The sequence below is a fragment of the Pelodiscus sinensis genome, chromosome 1, assembly GCF_052426305.1.
Source record: "Pelodiscus sinensis isolate ZL-2025 chromosome 1, ASM5242630v1, whole genome shotgun sequence".
Lineage (NCBI taxonomy): Eukaryota > Metazoa > Chordata > Testudines > Trionychidae > Pelodiscus > Pelodiscus sinensis.
The window spans coordinates 328,243,977-328,261,208 of record NC_143052.1 but is presented as its reverse complement, the minus strand read 5'-3'; the positions used below and the strand labels follow the sequence as shown (position 1 = coordinate 328,261,208).

At 50.6% G+C, this 17,232-nt stretch overlaps 1 protein-coding gene across 1 annotated transcript in view; it reads right to left on the bottom strand.

Annotated features, from left to right (window-relative positions):
* Window positions 1–16,517, bottom strand: part of SMCO4 (single-pass membrane protein with coiled-coil domains 4) — a 63,310-nt gene extending 46,793 nt beyond the window's left edge. The window contains exon 1 of the mRNA XM_089775757.1: window positions 16,069–16,517. The gene's annotated coding sequence lies outside the window, so the exon portion shown is untranslated. The remainder of the gene's footprint in view (window positions 1–16,068) is intronic.
* Between the last annotated feature and the right edge of the window lie 715 nt (window positions 16,518–17,232).

Here is a 17,232-nt window from a genome sequence, read left to right as displayed (position 1 = left end):
CCTCTAATATCACTAACTCACTGGCATTCACCTTCCTTCCCCCCCCCCCCCCACATCCCCCTTCTGTTCTGTAATGTGATTTGTCCTTTTCATGTGTGTTCATTTTTTTTAAATTGTATCCTTTGGTATATATGGTTGTGACTGTTTTCTTCCATTATTTGATCTGAGGAAGTGGGTCTGGCCCACGAAAGCTCATCATCTAATAAACCATCTTGTTAGTCTTTAAAGTGCTACATTGTCCTGCATTTTGCTTCAGCTACCCCAGACTAACACGGCTACATCTCTACCACTATTCTCTTGTATACCCTCTTCATTTCTGGAGGTTTGCAAACTATGGTAGCTCAACTGCATATAATCTGCTAATCTTTTTGTGCAAGATCATCTCCTTCTGCCTTGTGGTCTTCTGCCATTAACTTTCCCTTTCAGTGCCCATAAACCTGCATCACCTACTGAACCACTTAAAATGTGCTTTACAAATCAAATATTTCCTTTCATAGGATTTATGATGAGCATTTGTGGTGTTCCAGTCATCAGGTCTGGTTAATTGCTCTATCCAGGCTATTTTCAGAATTGTAATTTCTTTATAATCAATTGTTGGAACATCCATGTTTCACAGATGTAATTTAACAGGGACCAAATGTGAGTTTTAAAAAGGCTGGAAAATTAGCCTTTAGATTTCTGTCCCTTCTCCTCACGTATTTATTCTTAGAGAATGTCTCTTTTGCTCTTTCTCTTCTGGTGCTAACAGATGGGTCTTCTATCTTCTGCAATGAAGCTTCCTGAGTAATATTTTCTCACTTACTATAGGTCTGTGTTGTTCTCTGGAATCTTGTATGTTTTCCCAGGAAGGGATGTGAATGGGTAACTGGTTACCCAATAAACATCATCCTTAGCAGGTGATGCTTATTGGGTAACAGTTAATGGTCATGTAGGAGTGTGGCACTGCAGGCAGAAGGCTGCTGGCTCACAACCCCTGTAGGTTTGAAGGATGGGAGTGGGCAATAAGTAGCACCCTCCATTCTCCCGCTGGCTGCCAATTCTGGCCCCACAGGCTGGGAGGTGGCAGCCCCACTTCGGGCCAGAAACAGCCAGGTTGGAGCAGCCCCTGCAGCTAGCTGTGGCAGGCAGAGGGCCACTCCAGCCCAGAGGGCCCCCTGCACACCCTGTTTAATTGGTTAAACTTAAAAGTTTTAACCAGTTAACTATTCCCAGTCTCCTTGCATACTTGTTACCTTATCCACATTCACCTCTAGACCATGTTCTTTGCCACACTCACATATAATCTCTCTCTATATTAAAGAAAGTGTTTCCTGAGGAATGACAGAGCGACCTCATCACATCACTCAACATTACCCCACCCCCCAGACTCAACAGAGTCCCCAGAAGGGGTAGAGGCAGCCCTGGCTCAGGGTTCTCCTTCCGCTCCCTCGCGGGGCGCCTTGGGCTTCCTGCTGGCCCCAAGCTCCCCTGAAGGAGGGCTAGGGGGCGGCAGCAGCACCTCCTCGCTGCACTGGGCACTCCAATGCTCTGGGACCCAATGGGGAACTGCCACCTCCAGCTGCTCAGGCCAGGAGTGCTGGGGCTGCCCTGTGCCTGGAGCTCCCCCTCCCCCATCCCCCCCACAAGACTAGTGCGCCAGCACCAGCTTCCTGCGGGGGAACGGGGAGAGGAGAAGACCCCCAGGCTCCGCACTGGAGGAAGCTTGCAGAGAAGCGCAGGTGCTGCTGTGGGGAGGGGAGAGGGTTTCTACACTGGAGCTCCAGGCATGCAGCAGCCTCAGTGGGCCTGGCCTAAGCAGCTAGTGACGGTGGCTCCCTGCCAGGGTCCAGAGTGTGGGGGGGTCCCAGCGTTGTAAAGAGCTGCTGCTGCCACCCCCTGGCTCAGCCCCGGCCCTCCTCTGGCAGCCGGAGGGAACAGGAAGGCCGAGAGGCAGGGGAGGCGGATGGGGAGGGTGCCAGGGCTGGCTGCAACCAGGAAATGGGGTGAGAAGGGGGGCCGACAGACCAGGGAGAGGCCATGCAGGAAGGTGGGGGGTCCGGGGAAGAGGCCAGAGCTGGCGGAGAGGGGTGGAGTGGGAGAGAAGAGGTAGGGGAACATGGGGGGGGCCTAAAGGCCGGGAAGGGGAGGGTAAAGGGGAGGCCAGGTCTGGTTGTGGCTGGGGGTCCCAAGAGCCTGGGAAGAGGTTGCAGAAGGGATTGGGGGGCCCGAGAGGCTGGGGCTGGTATGGCCCCCAGCCTCCATGGGGAGAGCCAGGCTTGCCTACTCCCCAAGACACGGAGAGTGACGAGTGCAGTGAGCAGTGGGCACTGCCCCCTAGTCTCCATTAACTTCATCAGACCGCCTTTCTCTATCAGCCAACAAGCAAAAGGCCATCTGCACAGAAAATGTTATTTATTGATTTTCCATTCATCTGAATACCGCTTGTTTCTTTCATTAATTTCACCACTCAAACCTTGACCAAAGGTGGTGACATACAACCTTGTCTCACTTCTCTCTTGATCACTGTTATTTTCATCTCCAATTAGAACCCCCTTTTCATTCTTGCATACTTGTTCCATTACTCAGAGTGTGTATCCACCAGCCCCTACAGATCTGAACATGCTGAGCAGTGGGTAGGAGTGGATTTTCTCAAACGGTTTTTGGAAGTGCCATTTCCCCTTCTAAGTAAGGGGTCGGCACTTGGCTTGCAAGAGAACCAAATATGGCTGTTTTGGGAGCCGCTGGGAGTTGCCTAGGGTGCATGCCCCAAGGGCAGCTGTACCACAGCCCGGGCTCCAGCTCCAGTAGCCACATGTAGCTCGGTGGAGCCATGTGGCATGCTGCTGCCCCATGTGCTGGAGCTGGAGCCATGGGGCAGCGGTTCCTGGCGCCAGGGCCACAGTGCAGCCCTAGGAGCAGCCGCAACACAGCCGACGCTCCAACTCCGGCGGCAGACGCTGCAGAAACCGTGCCTCTCCCCCCAGAGCAACACCATTTGCACCAGGCGGAAAGCCCTGGTAAGCTCCCTCAGATCCTCCAGCCCCCTGCCGATTCCTACACCCCCTCTGCACTCAGCCCCACCACATACCCAACCCCCTACCTTGCACCCCCCACCTCCCAGCCTCCTGCACCCCCACTCTCTGCCATGAGCCCCCAGCCACTGCTCTATCTCCTGAACCTCCCCTGCCCCAGCCTCCCAAGTTCTGTCCTGACTCCTGCAGTCCTCACCCCCTGCTCTGAGCCCACCCACACATCCAACTCCTTGCCCTAAGCCTTCCACCTGCTGCCGCAACTCCTGCACCCCCAACTCTCTTCCTGAGCCACTCACACATCCAAAACCTTGCCCTGACTCCTGCATTCTTATACGGCTCTTTATTGACCACTTGTTCTGAATGTTGATGTAGTTTGGTTCTTTGGTTTGAAAAGGTTGTCGACCCCCGTTCTAAGTCAATCACTACCAATCCCTGCATGTCTTCTTCGAGTGGGTTAGCAAGAGTGCAGCTACACGAATTGCTGAAGTGCAGCTATTCCTAAAATCACAGAAGCCTTGTCAACACTGAGTAGGAGAAAACAGAGAAGCTGCTATCAAATGCAGTACAGTAAACACTCACCATTTGCGATGGATTCATTCCTGGCACCACCACGAATGGCGGATCTGCAAATAATAGGCACAGCGGCTCCCAGCCTCCGCAATGAGCTCACCACGGCTTCAGGCCGCAGGGGCCAGGAACAGCTGGGAGTGTGGGTGGGGAAGTCCTGACCACTGCTGCCAGATCCCCCTCCCCCTGAGGCTGCATCCCCAGTGTGGGGGATGGGTGCAATGGTGGCGGGGGATGAGAGAGAATCGCAAAATCGCAATCAGCAATTCCACAAACTGCGAGGGTCTCCTATAAACCAACTGGAATAAAACAGGAAATATTTTGCTCTTGAGCCTCAGTTCTAGCAGATCTTAGGACTTCCTTGCACCAATGGAAGGTAAAAAAAATGCAGTCTAGTCTGACTTAAACTGGCAGTTTCCTAAACGCAAAAAATTAATAATGTGTTATGACAGATATTCAACACAAAAATTAGGAAACTTAACATGGTTCACACTGTGGTTACAGCTCAATCACACTTTGTGTATGCATGCACATGAAACGATGAACTGTGTCCTTGGATCACCTCATGTGGGTACACCAAACTCAACAGGAGCCACATGCTGTGCTCCCTGGGGCTGAATTTGACCTTAAGGTATTAAAGATAACACTATATCCAACAAAACCAGACAGCAGCAAAAGGTGAGGTTACAAACACTGAACTGTAAGATCACAATTTGACTAACAGAAATGGACTTTGCTCTAAGTCAAACAAGAGAAGCAAACTGAATATAAAGGAACTATCTGTTGAATTGTGTACAATTCAATACAGGTAACTACATTCTGCCAATCTGAATTCCCCAACCAGTTTCAAAGTGAATATGGTATCCTTAGGTTTCTGTCCTAAACTGTCATATTGCTGCTGCTTTTACTACAGAGATCACTGAACTGTGGTGGTAATTAATTGTTTCCAATTTTTCTATAGACCCTGATCCTGCAAACAAGCAGGTAACCACATTATACATGAACTAAAATGGAACTACTTTGTGTGTAAATGACTGTAGGATTAAGGCAATATTTGTAAAGCACATTAAGACCTGATAGAATGAAAAAGTGCTATACAGGCAGTCCCCGAGTTACGCGGATCCGACATACGTGGGATCCACAGTTACGAATGGGGATTTTCTCGCCCCGGAGGACTGGAGCGGCGGGACGCCTGGTCCCGCCGCCCACCTCCTCTGGGGCAAGAAAAGCTGCTCCCCGTCTCCCTGGTCTGCTGGAGGAACCAGCAGACCAGGGAGATGGGGAGCAAAGCGGCGGAGGACCCGGGCCGGACCCGCGGCGCTGATCTGGAAGCGCCGCGGGTCCGGGCCCGGGTCTTCCGCCGCATTGCTCAGCATCTCCCTGGTCTGCTGGGGGGGGACGCAGCTAATGCCCCCCCCCCCAGCAGACCAGGGAGACGTGGAGCAAAGCCCGGAGCCTGTGGTAGAGCAGGTGGGGCGCTGCCGGTTGGTCCCGCAGCACCGCTCCTTGGCGCTACTGGACCAACCCGGCAGCACCCCAGCTGCTCTGCCCCAGGCATCCCCAAGTCAGCCGCTGCTGAAACTGACCAGCAGCTGACTACAGGAAGACCAGGGGGACGGGGAGCAAAGCCGCAGAGCATGGGGGCAGCGGACGGCTCAGACGCGTCAGTTTCAGCAGTCTGCAGACCAGGGGGACGGGGAGCAAAGCAGAGTAAAGCCGGGGAGCACGCGGGCAGCGGACAGCCCAGATGCGTCTGGGCTGCCCGCGTGTTCCGCCACTTTGCTTCCTCTCCCTGGTCTGCTGGAGACCAGGGAGAGGGAGGGCCCCGTTCGTAACTGCGGATCCGATGTTAGTCGGATCCGCGTAACTCAGGGACTGCCTGTATATAAATGTGCCATGCTAGGAAATGAAGTACAAAATCGAAAGACATCTAGTTTTAATAATAGTTTTGTGTCTAGTAAGTCCTGGCTCTTAGGGCACTGTATGATATTCATAAATGTAGGGATGTTAACGTGCATACATGGTTAACTGATAGGACTTGGTTAATCAGTTACCGATAACCCACAGAGTTACATGTACCCTCCTCCCCTGCTACACCAGCTCTCATGGAGCTGCCTGCCCCCTTCCCCGTGTTGCTGTGCGGGAGGGGAAAGGGGCAGATGGGAGCTAGTACAGGGGGAAAGCCAGCTTTCAAGCTGACTCCCTGTGCATACTCGCTCCAGCAGAGCCACCTGCCTCCACGCTGGTACACTGTATCACAGGCAGCAGCGGGAGGGGGGTGTGCAGATGGGAGCTGGTGCTCGCTTCCCATGAGCACTGTCTCCCCCCGAAGAAAATTTCAGCAGTTACACGTTTACAAAAATAAACATATTTTAACATCGCTACATAAAAGCACCCTCAAAAGTATCAAACAAAAACAAACTGACAAAAGGGAAAAGTGACTGGGGATAACTTATTAATACAGGGAAAGGACTTTGCTACAATTAGGAGGCGGTAGAGCTGAATTCCAAACCGAAGGGCCCAGCACATCTGAGGCATGATCACGATCACACACACACACACAGGATAGCAGGAACCCCAAAATGAAGACAGGTTGAAGGCACGCATATGTCCCCATCACGAGAAGGCTCATGGAAAAAGTAAAAATAAATAAAGATTTCCTGGAGTATTGAAAGTAAGTATAACATTTTTAAAAGTAATATTAGTTCAAGGTTTTTTCCAAGTTTTCTGAAATTCAATCATGGCTGTTTAACCTGGGTATATTTGCTCTCTAATCCAATCTTTCAGTGCTGCTCGTGGGCAAAAATCACAGCTAGGTAAGTGCTTATAAACAACAGGGTTGAGGCAAGAAATAGACTTAAACTGCTTTGATTCTGTGGCATATACACTGTAAAAGGGTGCACAATATAACTCATTACCCTGGGCAACAGCACTCTTCCATCTGAAGGAGTCATTTGTGCCCTGGGCAAAGGCTGCCACATTCTTACTTTCCTTGCGACAAAGACACAAGCACATTGGTTTAAGCAGAAGCAGCTTTTACAACTGATGCTTCTCTTTATTCTCCAATCCTTTTGTGCAATGCAGAGACAATTCTAAGCAAAGCCTTTGGGGAAAGAGCTTTGCTCAAAATCACTAGTGCTCTGTCTAGCACAATGAGAGTGGAGAATGCAAATTAGTTTCAATAAAAGCAGCTGGCAATCAATACGAGAAGGCTGGTCTCCAAGAGTGAAACCAGCTCCTTTGAGGATAAAAGTTGAAATGAGTAACATATAAGGCAATGAAAGCAAAGAATGAGCAAGCAAAAACAAAATTTAAAAGGAAAAATAGGAGTAAAACCAAGGGATGTAACTAAAAATAACAGAAGAGTGACAAATAAAGAACACGTGAGGAAAAGTTAAAGGGGAAGAAAACACACACAACAATTAGTGTACAGAGGAAAGGATCATTAGAAAAAAATCTAATGGGAAAGATCTGCAAGCTGTACAGAAGATAAAATAGAAACCATGAAAGGGAATTGGATCAGAGGCTAGCTAGGACAATGGCTAAATATACTAGGCACAAGTTTAAACGCTGGCTTGGATTAGAATCATTATGGAGTTTGATAATGAATCTCAGAGCTTCTCTTTTGTAAAGCTTCTGTGTAGACACAACTACACCACAACCACTGATCCTGTCAAGCACCCAGCTGGGCTGCTGGAAATAAACAGAGGGTATGTTGATACTTAAAATGCTACGAGTGCACATATGCAGGGCTGAAGGAGTGTTGCTGTAGCCCAGTGGAGGGGAACCACAGCCCCGGGGGCTGCATCAGGCCACTGGCTTGCTCGGATATGGCCCCTGAGGTTCACGGCTCCAGCCCTGCCACGGTCTCACCACAGGGCTGGAGCTCACAAAATCTACTAATCTGGCCCCCCTAGGCACTAGTGTGTGAGGGGAATATGGAGAGTGTCTTTCTCCTCCTCAGTCAGTGAGGGAGGGTTTGGAGGGATTTTTTAAAGTTTTTGGGGTGGGGGAGGAGGAGGAGGAGGGAGAGGGTTTGTGTCTCACTTGTGTGTGGCTCCAGACCGATTTTTCTGTGGGTCAGGGCCCCCGTCTCCAAAAAGGTCCCCCACCCCACTGTAGCCCATCAATATAGACACTCACTGCAGTAATAAGTGGGGATCTCCTGACACTAGTTCGTGGTTCTCAAACTTCTGTATTAGAGACCCCTTTCACACCACAAGCCTATGACTGGGACATCCTTTTACAAATTAAAAACATTTTTATATCTAACGCCATAATAAATGCTGAAGACTAAGCATATTTTGGAGGTTGAAGCTGACAGCTCATCTCTCTCATATAAAAACCTCACAAGACTCAGTCTGAGAACCTCTAGTAGTTAACCCACCACACAGGTGGATAGTTTAAAAATCAGCTTCCCGCGCAGACCAGGTCCCAACTGCTGCCCTGTGTTGCTGCCTGTGATACAGAAGCCAGTTTCTCCACAAGCACTGGATTCGCCTATGAGAGGCAGCAGTGCCAGACGAGGGGGGGGAGGGGCAGAGGAGGCTGCTGCAAAGTAGCCTCTGTCTGTAGTGACCAGGCTCTCCCCAGACAGAGGCTGCTTCGGGGATGCCGGAACAACCTCTGTCCGCGGGGAGATCAGACCCTCTGCCAACAGGGTCTGCTGCTGTGGAGCAGCCTCTATCCATGGTGAGCCCAGGTCACCGCAGACAGAGGCTACTTTGCAGCAGCCTCCTCTGCCCCCCTCCCCCCCCCCGCTCGTCAAGCGCTGCTGCCTCTGATAGGCAAATCCAGTGCTTGTGGGAAACTGGCTTTTAAGCCAACACCTCATAGGCACCAGCCTCACTCCCTCCTCCCCCGCCGCTGCCTCTGATACTGAGGCAGCAAGGAGGAGGGGAATGTATGTAGTCAACAAGATTAACCGATAAGCCCAGAAGTATCACTTAATTGTGTAGTCATCTACACGTTGCCATCCCTACTTCTCAGCTGGCCCCAAGATGCTGTCCTTAACACGCAACTGTTTAACAGCATATTTACTACATCCACTTGAAATCATAGGCAGAAGTCCAATCAATACAATGCAATTCTTTATTCAGACTGGAATTTTTACTAGTAACAGTGGGTCTTGGAGAGGGTCTTTGTAGAAAAGAAGAGATAATAAAAGTCACACAGAAAAAACACACACACACAGAGCCACAAAAGAGTAAGATACAAAATGGAGCAGGATTGGAAAAAAGATCTAAACAACTCAGGAGGAAAAAATATGGAGACCAACAGATAGTACACACAACATTTGTAACCCCTCAAGCCTCAGGTCTGCCTAAAAACCCACAGCCCAAGGAACAACTGAATTCATCTTCCTGTGACTGAATATAAAGCAACCCTACAGCAGCTGATTTGCAGTTTGTCAGCACCAATGTACTAAGCCTCCTTCCTCCCACCCCCATTCTCAGAAGTCGGTTTAGGGTTTATCGAGATTAGGGACATTTATATCAGTGCAGTTACAATGGTGCAATTATGCCAACACAAACCCATAAAGTAGACGTTCTGCATCAGCACAAAAAGGAGCTTGCAGTGGTGTAGAGGGCCCACACACGGGCTTGTAACTATGCAAACACACTGACGCAGTTATACCAGGAGAGCTTTCCCCAACCTAGACAAGACTTTCATATCCATGGACAAGCCCTTCCAAGTTAGCATGTCTGTTACGCACAAAGAGTTACGGTGAGCTTCATGGATCATCACAAGGAGACATCCTGCTGCCTTAGCTCTTCAGCATGGAAAAGTCTAGACTGGCATGATTTTCCGCAAATGCTTTTAACGGAAAAGTTTTTCCGTTAATCTAGATGCTCTTTTCCGCAAATGCTTTTTGCGGAAAAGCGACCGTGACAATCTAGACGCGGTTTTGCGTAAGAAAGCCCCGATCGCCATTGGGGCTTTTTTGCGCAAAATAGTTTTTAGCTGTCTACACTGGCCCTCTTGCGCAAATACATTTGCGCAAGAGGGCTTTTTCCAGAACGGGAGCAGCATAGTATTTGCGGAAGAACACTGACAATCTTACATTAGATCATCAGTGTTCTTGTGCAAATTCAAGTCCGTGTTCTTGCGCAGCTGCTTTTGTGGAAAAACTTGCCAGTCTAGACTCAGCCTCTATGTGCAGAAAGCAAGAGAATTGTACACCTTTATCCAGAACTTTATCAGGCAAAAAGACAACACAGCTGCCAGGCCAGAGAACAGCAGCATCAAACAATGCATTCAGGAGAGTCCTGGGGTCTCTCACATGCTGGAAAAAAACACCACAAATGAATGAAAAGCCCATGGCTATCTATATTTTCAGAGCCGCTACCATGAGAACAGCTAACCCTGTGGTACTGGTGGAGGCCTGTGCAGGCACAGCAGGGAGTCAAAAGGGCAATGCAGTTACTTCTGCAATGGACAGTTCATTCCCTCCTCCAAATGCATGTGTCAAACCTGAGACAGTCCCCAGTGTCATTGTGAGATCCTACCAGGGATTTGACCACCTGCCATTTCTATTGATGTTACAATGGAACTCCCACCTTCACCTCATGAGAGTAAGAAGAGGAGGCAGGAGTAAGATGCTTTAAAGAGCAAATCGTTTGAAAAGTAAGTTCAACTTGAGCCAAGTGGAATGCCTCCCTCCTGCCCCTGCACCGATTGCTGCAGACAGCACTATAAATGCCAGGCACCAGGATTCCGACTTGGGATCCTACGCAAGCCCAAGAACTTTGCCCGGACAACTAGGGAGTCTCTTGGAGGCACCTGAACTTCACTCTTCCTTGCAACTCAAGATGCTACTGGATCCATCTTGCAGTGCAGGCTGAGGGACAAGGAGACCACTGGTTCCATGAACCACACAAACTAGAAGAGGAGATGCCAGAGACATTGCCAGGAGCTCTGTGGTGGGAGCAGGAGTCTAGCCATGGCAGTGGAGAGAAGAGCCCAAATCACTCCAAGAGGGGAAATCGGGAAATGAGGAGCCCTTTGTCAGGTAAGTATCATTTTATTATCAAATGTACCAGGAAGGGCTGATTTTGCAGACTTGGACCTGGCAGAATCGTCCAGGATCTTAGAGGAAAGCCTTTACTGTAGAAGGGCAGACGCAGCCTCCTCTGAGAACAAGAACATCCACCTCTCCCTTTGTTCTGCCAGTTCCCATTCTCCCTCCTACACGCACACCTCCACAATACAGGTGGCAGATACTAAGTGCCTCCTGAGCCCAGCCAGTTCAGTTCCTCAGTACCTCCCTAGAGTGGGAAACCAGACTCCCTTATTAGCAGCACCCTTGCTTTCAGCAGCCGTGGCCACTATTCCCACTCTCAGTGCTTGATATGGTGTCAAGAAATGTCATTTGACCAGCAGTGAGATGGCAAGAAGGAGGGGATTAAACGTAACACAAATTGCAATTTGGATACTATAGGTTGCAGACTCTGAAATCCGGCTTTCACTGATCCAGCAACATCCATAGTCTGGCAGGACAATGGATGCTTCTGGACCAGAGATCTGGGAGACTAATGGCAGGACGGCCAGCAGTCTGGCCAGGGGGTCAGTGCAGCAGGGCTGGAGGAGCCCCGCAGCAGTGCTGGAGCTAGGGTCATAGAAGCGCAGCGGACTGTGACAGTGCAGAGCCAGGGAAACTTGGCTGATTAAAGCAGCACAGAGCCAGGAGCTGGAGAACAGCATCTGCCTGGGAGTTGGAGAAGCCCAGCAGCAAGTAGCATCAGCAGCGCAGGGTTGGGGGCTGGAGAAGCCTGGCAGCACATGGCAGTGCAGGGCCAGGGAACCTTAGCTGCCTGTACAGTGCGGGGCCAAAGAAGCCCGACCATCTGCAGCAGCGTGGAGCCAGGGGCTGGAGAGCCCCAGCTGTCCACAGCGGCATAGAATCAGGGACATCTGGATAGCCACGACAGTGTGAGGCCAGTGCTGGGCTGGAGAACCCCGGCGGGCCATGGCAGCCTGAGGTTGGGGGGCAGTGGCAGCATGACGGGCAGCCCAGCTGGGGAGGGAGTAGAGAGGGGCAGAGGCAGGAGACTAAACATCCAGAACGTCACTTGGGATCAGCCAGGTCCTGACAGTTCCAGACCAGGAAGGTCTAATCTGTACAGCAATGTTATTACAATAAGGTAAGTATCAGGTACCATAGGCACAGGATCTATAGTACATCATATCTATCATCCCATGTGCTGACAGATCATGGTACCTCACTAGTACTCTGCTCTTATCTGCACATATCACATTCAACTGTCTTCTTATTTAGTGTGTGAAAAATATTCCCAGGCATATTATGCCAGCACACTGACATAGGCCACAAGTAGGGAAACAGCTACACTACCTCTCTCACCTGTTGCTGTGGTCACACCACAAACTGGTGCCCAACTAGCTAGTTACTCTGCAGGGTAGCCAGGACTTGCAGGGTAATCTCCACCCCTGCTGCTGCTCTGGCTACCTCAACACAGCACTATTGCCCCCAAGAGACACAATGGTACTGCAGTTATGTAGCCAGATCTCAAGAACAACTCACTCCCACCTGTCTGTGATCAGAGACTAGGGATGTTAGCATATTGTTGCTTAAATGATTAACCGATAAGCCTGGGCTTATTAATTAATCCTACTGAGCACACAGACACCACCATCCCCACCTTGTGGCCTCTGTATCAAAGGCAGCAAGGGGGAGGAGGATGGAGGCAGGAGCCAGTGCCCATGACTCCCCATGCATGCTGGTTCCCACAGAACCACCAGCCTCCCTTCCCCTGCTGCCTCCCACAGAGGCAGAAGTGCAGGCGGGGGCCACTACTTGGTGGGGAGCTGTCCTAAAAGCCAGCTCCCCACAAATACCGGATCCCATGGTGCCGTCTCCCCTTCCCCCCATGCTGCTACCTCTGAGAGAGAGGAAGCAGCACAGAGGGTGGAGAGGGGCAAGCAGGATCCAATACACGTGGGAAGCAGGCTTTCAAGCCGGCTCTCTGCATGAGTCAGCTCCCGCAGAGCTGCCTGCTTCCCATATTGCTGCCTCTTTATCAAAGGCAGCTGGGGAAGAGGAGCAGGCAGGTGCTCATAAAGAGCCGGCTCCCCAGGACCACAGGCTCCTGCCTGCCCATCCTCCCCACATGTAAGTGCTGAAAATTAAAGCAGTTACATATTTATATGAACACACAATAGTTAACAACCCTTTTATAGACGAGGCCTCAAACCAGAATTCCACCTGCTAAAGATCACCCTCAGATAAAGCACACAGACAGACACCTACTCAGACACTGGTGGTAAATGCACAACAACCACATGACATAGCTGGAAAGCTCCTCAACCTTGTCCTTGCTAGTGATGCTGTTCACCTGTTCAGTTTGGACAGTGTTAGATAGCGATTGACCGAATAGTCATGAACCCGCACTAAATGTTATTGGTCACATGACTAGTCGATAGTCCCCAGGGGTAGAGCCAGCAGTCTGTGTGCTCCCAGCCCCATTCCCAGAGAGCCCCTTGCCACCCTATGCTATTGCATCTGTAGCAGAGGCAGCAGTGCAGGGTGGCAGGTGGGAGCCAGTTCACGATGGGAGCTGGTTTACAAACCAGCTCTCCAAGGAGACTGGCTCCCGCCTGCCGCCCCTTGTTGCTGCCTCTGATAGAAGCAGCAGCATGGGGTGGAAAGGGGGAGCAGACGGCTCTGCAGAGCCAGTACATGAGGAGAGCTGTCTTAAAAGCTGGTTCCTCACACGCATTGGCTCCTGCCTTTCCCCCCCCCACACACACTCCCTATGCTGCTGCCTCTGATAGAAAGGCAGCAGCACGGTGAGGAGGGGCAAGCTGGTTGCATGAGCTGATACACGCGGGGAGCTGGCTTGAAAGACAGCTTCCTGCGGATACTGGCTCCCACCTGCCCCCCTTACCCTCCGTGTTACTGCCTATCAGAGGTGGCAGTGCTGGTGGGGAGAGGGGATCAGCAGCTCAGTGGAGCCCGTGTTCATGCCTCCTGCTCCATCCCCCATTTGCTGCCTCTGATACAGAGGCAACAAAGGGGTGAGGGAATGCAGATAGTCAATAAGACTAATGAATAAGCCCTGGCTTATCAGTTAATCGTGTGCTCGATTACATGTTGACATCCCTAGTCCTTGCATCTCCACTTCAACCGGCAGAATCCCCTCTTCTACCGCACTGCAACCATTTTGCACTCACCGCGAAAACCTCCCTCCTAAGCTGTCCGTAAACCCCATGTCTTCCATGTTGAGGAAATGCCTAGGACACGGGCAGTACTGATGGAATTTCTCCAGGTAATTCCTCAAGTTTCCCAGGGAAGTAAGGACATTTACCCTCTGTTCCCAAATTTCCTTTTGCAGAAGGCCCTTTTAAATCTCTCAGAAGCCCTTCAAACCTCCCTGTGTACCATTAGTACTTACACTGGTGCAATATCACTGATTCAGTTACCTGTAATTCAGTTCTCTAGTGCAGATATCACCTGAAACTCCAAAGTTCTATCACACTGCAGAAACACATTTTGTTCTTAACTATGCTGCCAGATGGATATGTGCTGTAAATAGGCCTCTAAAATAGCTGCTACAGTGCAGTTAGGATCTAGTTCAACAAGGGACCTGAGCACATTTCAACTTTTTCTTTTTTTAATAGCTCAAGATTTGTAACGGAAGCCAACAATACAATGATTGGCAATACACTTCTGGTATTTGAGAATTTTATAAGAAAAAGTCCAGGAAACATGCTAAGGCACTGCTGTTACAATGTAATCCATCTGAAAGGAGTTTGAGATTTCACAGATGGATTGGGACGACATATGGGGAAATCTCCATTGACAAACATGTATTTTTTTCTTTTTCTTCCATAAAACATCTGAAAAATTAAGAGCTGGTTTATAAAAACGACCAGTTTTTGTAGGTAGTGGACAATTAAAAAAGCTATACATTAAACTTGTCTCAGAATCCTATTCCTGTCTTGCCACTATAAACTGATGCACTAGGCCTGGAAAATAGACAAAACTCTATTATTTAAATTTAAAATGGATTATCCTGAAGTTTACTGGGTCTCTCTTTAATGCTCTCCTAAGATTTTTGATATGTCATTTCAATACAAGTCTCAATCATTGTTCAATTAAAATTGTTTTGTAAGAGAACTGGAGAACTTAAATCCAAAAATTTAAAAATGAATGCATTTCCTTTTAATCATTTCCTATTAATGTTCAAAGTACTCAGAACTGTTTTCAAAGGGATTGACAATCTTCAGAAAATTATCTACAGGAAGTCTGTGATTAAGTAAATTTGTAACCAGCAACAAATGCGGTAATTTTCCTTAGAATAATGGACAGAAATGTATAACTGATACTGGTTTAAACTACTGACAGTACTTAAAAAAAACCCTAACCAACAAAACAAAAAAATCAGTGAGCACAGAAACAAGAAGCAACAAAAATAATGCTTTCTAGTGAAATACTGTCTGCAGAAATTTTGTTTTAATGATTATTGCTACCAGCCTGGACTCCTGGTCATAAATCATAGAAAAGACCTCAGAAAGTCATGCAGTCCAAACCCCTGCTAAAAGCAGGACCAATCTCAACTATATTTCCACTGGATATATCAAGACTGAAAGAATTAACAGGATTCAGCTAATTACTCTTAATTAATAATAAAGCAGCCTCTACTCTTCACTATTCAGACAGGACTGAAATGTTAGCCAAGAGTTCTGGGCTGTCACTTAGGGCTTCCCCATCTTACTCAGATTTCCTACAGCCAAGCTAAATTTACTTTTACAACTACCAACGCCCTCCAGACTAGCTCTCTGCTAAGATCGTTACATGTCCTGATGTTTTATTAAAAAATTAGCCCTTCGAACCACAACTGTCCTTCCCTAACTTGTAGGCACGCTCAGAGTCTCCAGGTCTGTCCTAGGCACCAGTAAACCGCTGCAAGGTTCCCTCTCTAAGGTGAAGACAGGTTCCCCCAGCGCTGGGCTTTTGGAACCGGTTTCCTTTTGGTTTCAGTTTGGTTGTAAATCCAAGGCCCCCGCTGTCGGGAGGGAGCAGAGGCAAAGTCCACAGGAAGTTGGCCTGTCCGACTCCACGCCGGGAGTTCAATCCACTTCGGGAGCGCGGCTGGGGGATGAACTAAACTGATCTTCAAAGGGTGTAAGCATGAGAACGGCAGCTGTCTGGCAGCCCCACCTCGGGAGTCTCCCTCCCCAGGAGCGCCAAAGCACCTGCTCCCTACAGCTCGCACCCAGCCCTGACCTGGGCACCCCCCATGTGCCCCTCTCTCTGCACAGCGACTTGTCTCCCCTCCCCCCGAGAACTCCCCGGTGCCTGCCAAAGCCCAGCATCCCCCCCGTGCCTCTCCGAGCCCCGCTCCCTCCCCTGCACCCCAAACTCCCCCGTGCTCCCTTCCTCGCCGGCCCCTTTGTCCGCATCCCCCCTCCACCCGCTCCCATGCCCCGTGCAGCCGTGGCTGGCCGGGCGCCTGCCGTGGGTCCTTACTTGGAGTTGTCCTCGGCGCGAGGGGTCCGGCCTCTGCCGCCTGCAACTTCCCAGCGCCGGGCCCCAGCCGCTTCCCCCACCCCGCCCGGCTCCCGGCGCACGTGGAGCTCCGGCGGCCGCACCTCTCCCCAGCTCAGCCCAGGAGACGTGGCAACACCAGCTGGGACCCGGCCGCGCCGAGCGGCACTGGAGGTTCCAGCGGCTCGCGGGGCGCCCTCTGCTGCACACAGGCTAGACCCGCTGCCCCGGCCTCCAGCCTGTCCTCCCCGCTCCTTCCCGGCCTCCCCTCCCCAGCTCCCCCCGCTTCAGTGCAGGAGCTCGGAGCTGCAGGCGGCCGCGGGTAACCTTTGCGCAGACCGCGGCCGCGGTACACGCTGGGGGCTGCTCTCAGGGCAGGGCGACGGTCCAGTTCAGCTTGTGGGAACACACGCGCCTCCCAGCTCAGAGCCTACCAAGACATTCAGCCGCTGCCCCGCCCCAACGCATGAGATGCAAGAGCAGTTTTGCAACATACCTAGAAAGTTGATTAACAAAGCCAGGCGTTGCTGAGCAGGCCCTAGGAGAGGGGATTTTCCACAGTTGAAGGTGGGAGTTTCATAGAAAATGCCCCGACTACACCTCCCTCCTGGGTGGAGGGAATTGCACAGTGGTAGTAAGGTTTGGGAGAAGCCATTTCCCAAGCTATAGATTGTCTAGGTCGTGTGCTCCAAAGGGAATCTGAACTTAAATTCTGTAGCAGGGCCGGCTCATAACATTTTGGCACCTGAGGCAGGGAGCTCAAATGAGCCCCCATGCTCCCTCGCTGCACCAGCAGACAGACACAGTTTTCTACATGCTGGGTCCTAGTGGCGCCACTCCCCCAGTCTGGCACCTGAGGCAGCTGCCTCAGTTTGCCTCATGGTAAGGCCAGCCCCGTCCATAGCCAGGGACATCGGCCCTCAGGAGAGAAAACTTTAGGTCAGTGGTCACCAATCAGTAGATCTTGGAGCCTCGGACGGGTTTGGCCAAGAGGCTATCAAGCACAGCGCTTCAGGTGCCGCCCTTCCCACTGCTATGCAACTCTTGCCCTTTGCTTTGGAGCTGTCCCTCCCTGGGAGCCTCCTGCTTGCTGTGCAGGGCAAGGGAGATACAGGAGAGGTGCTGATAGGCTTACCGGATACACGG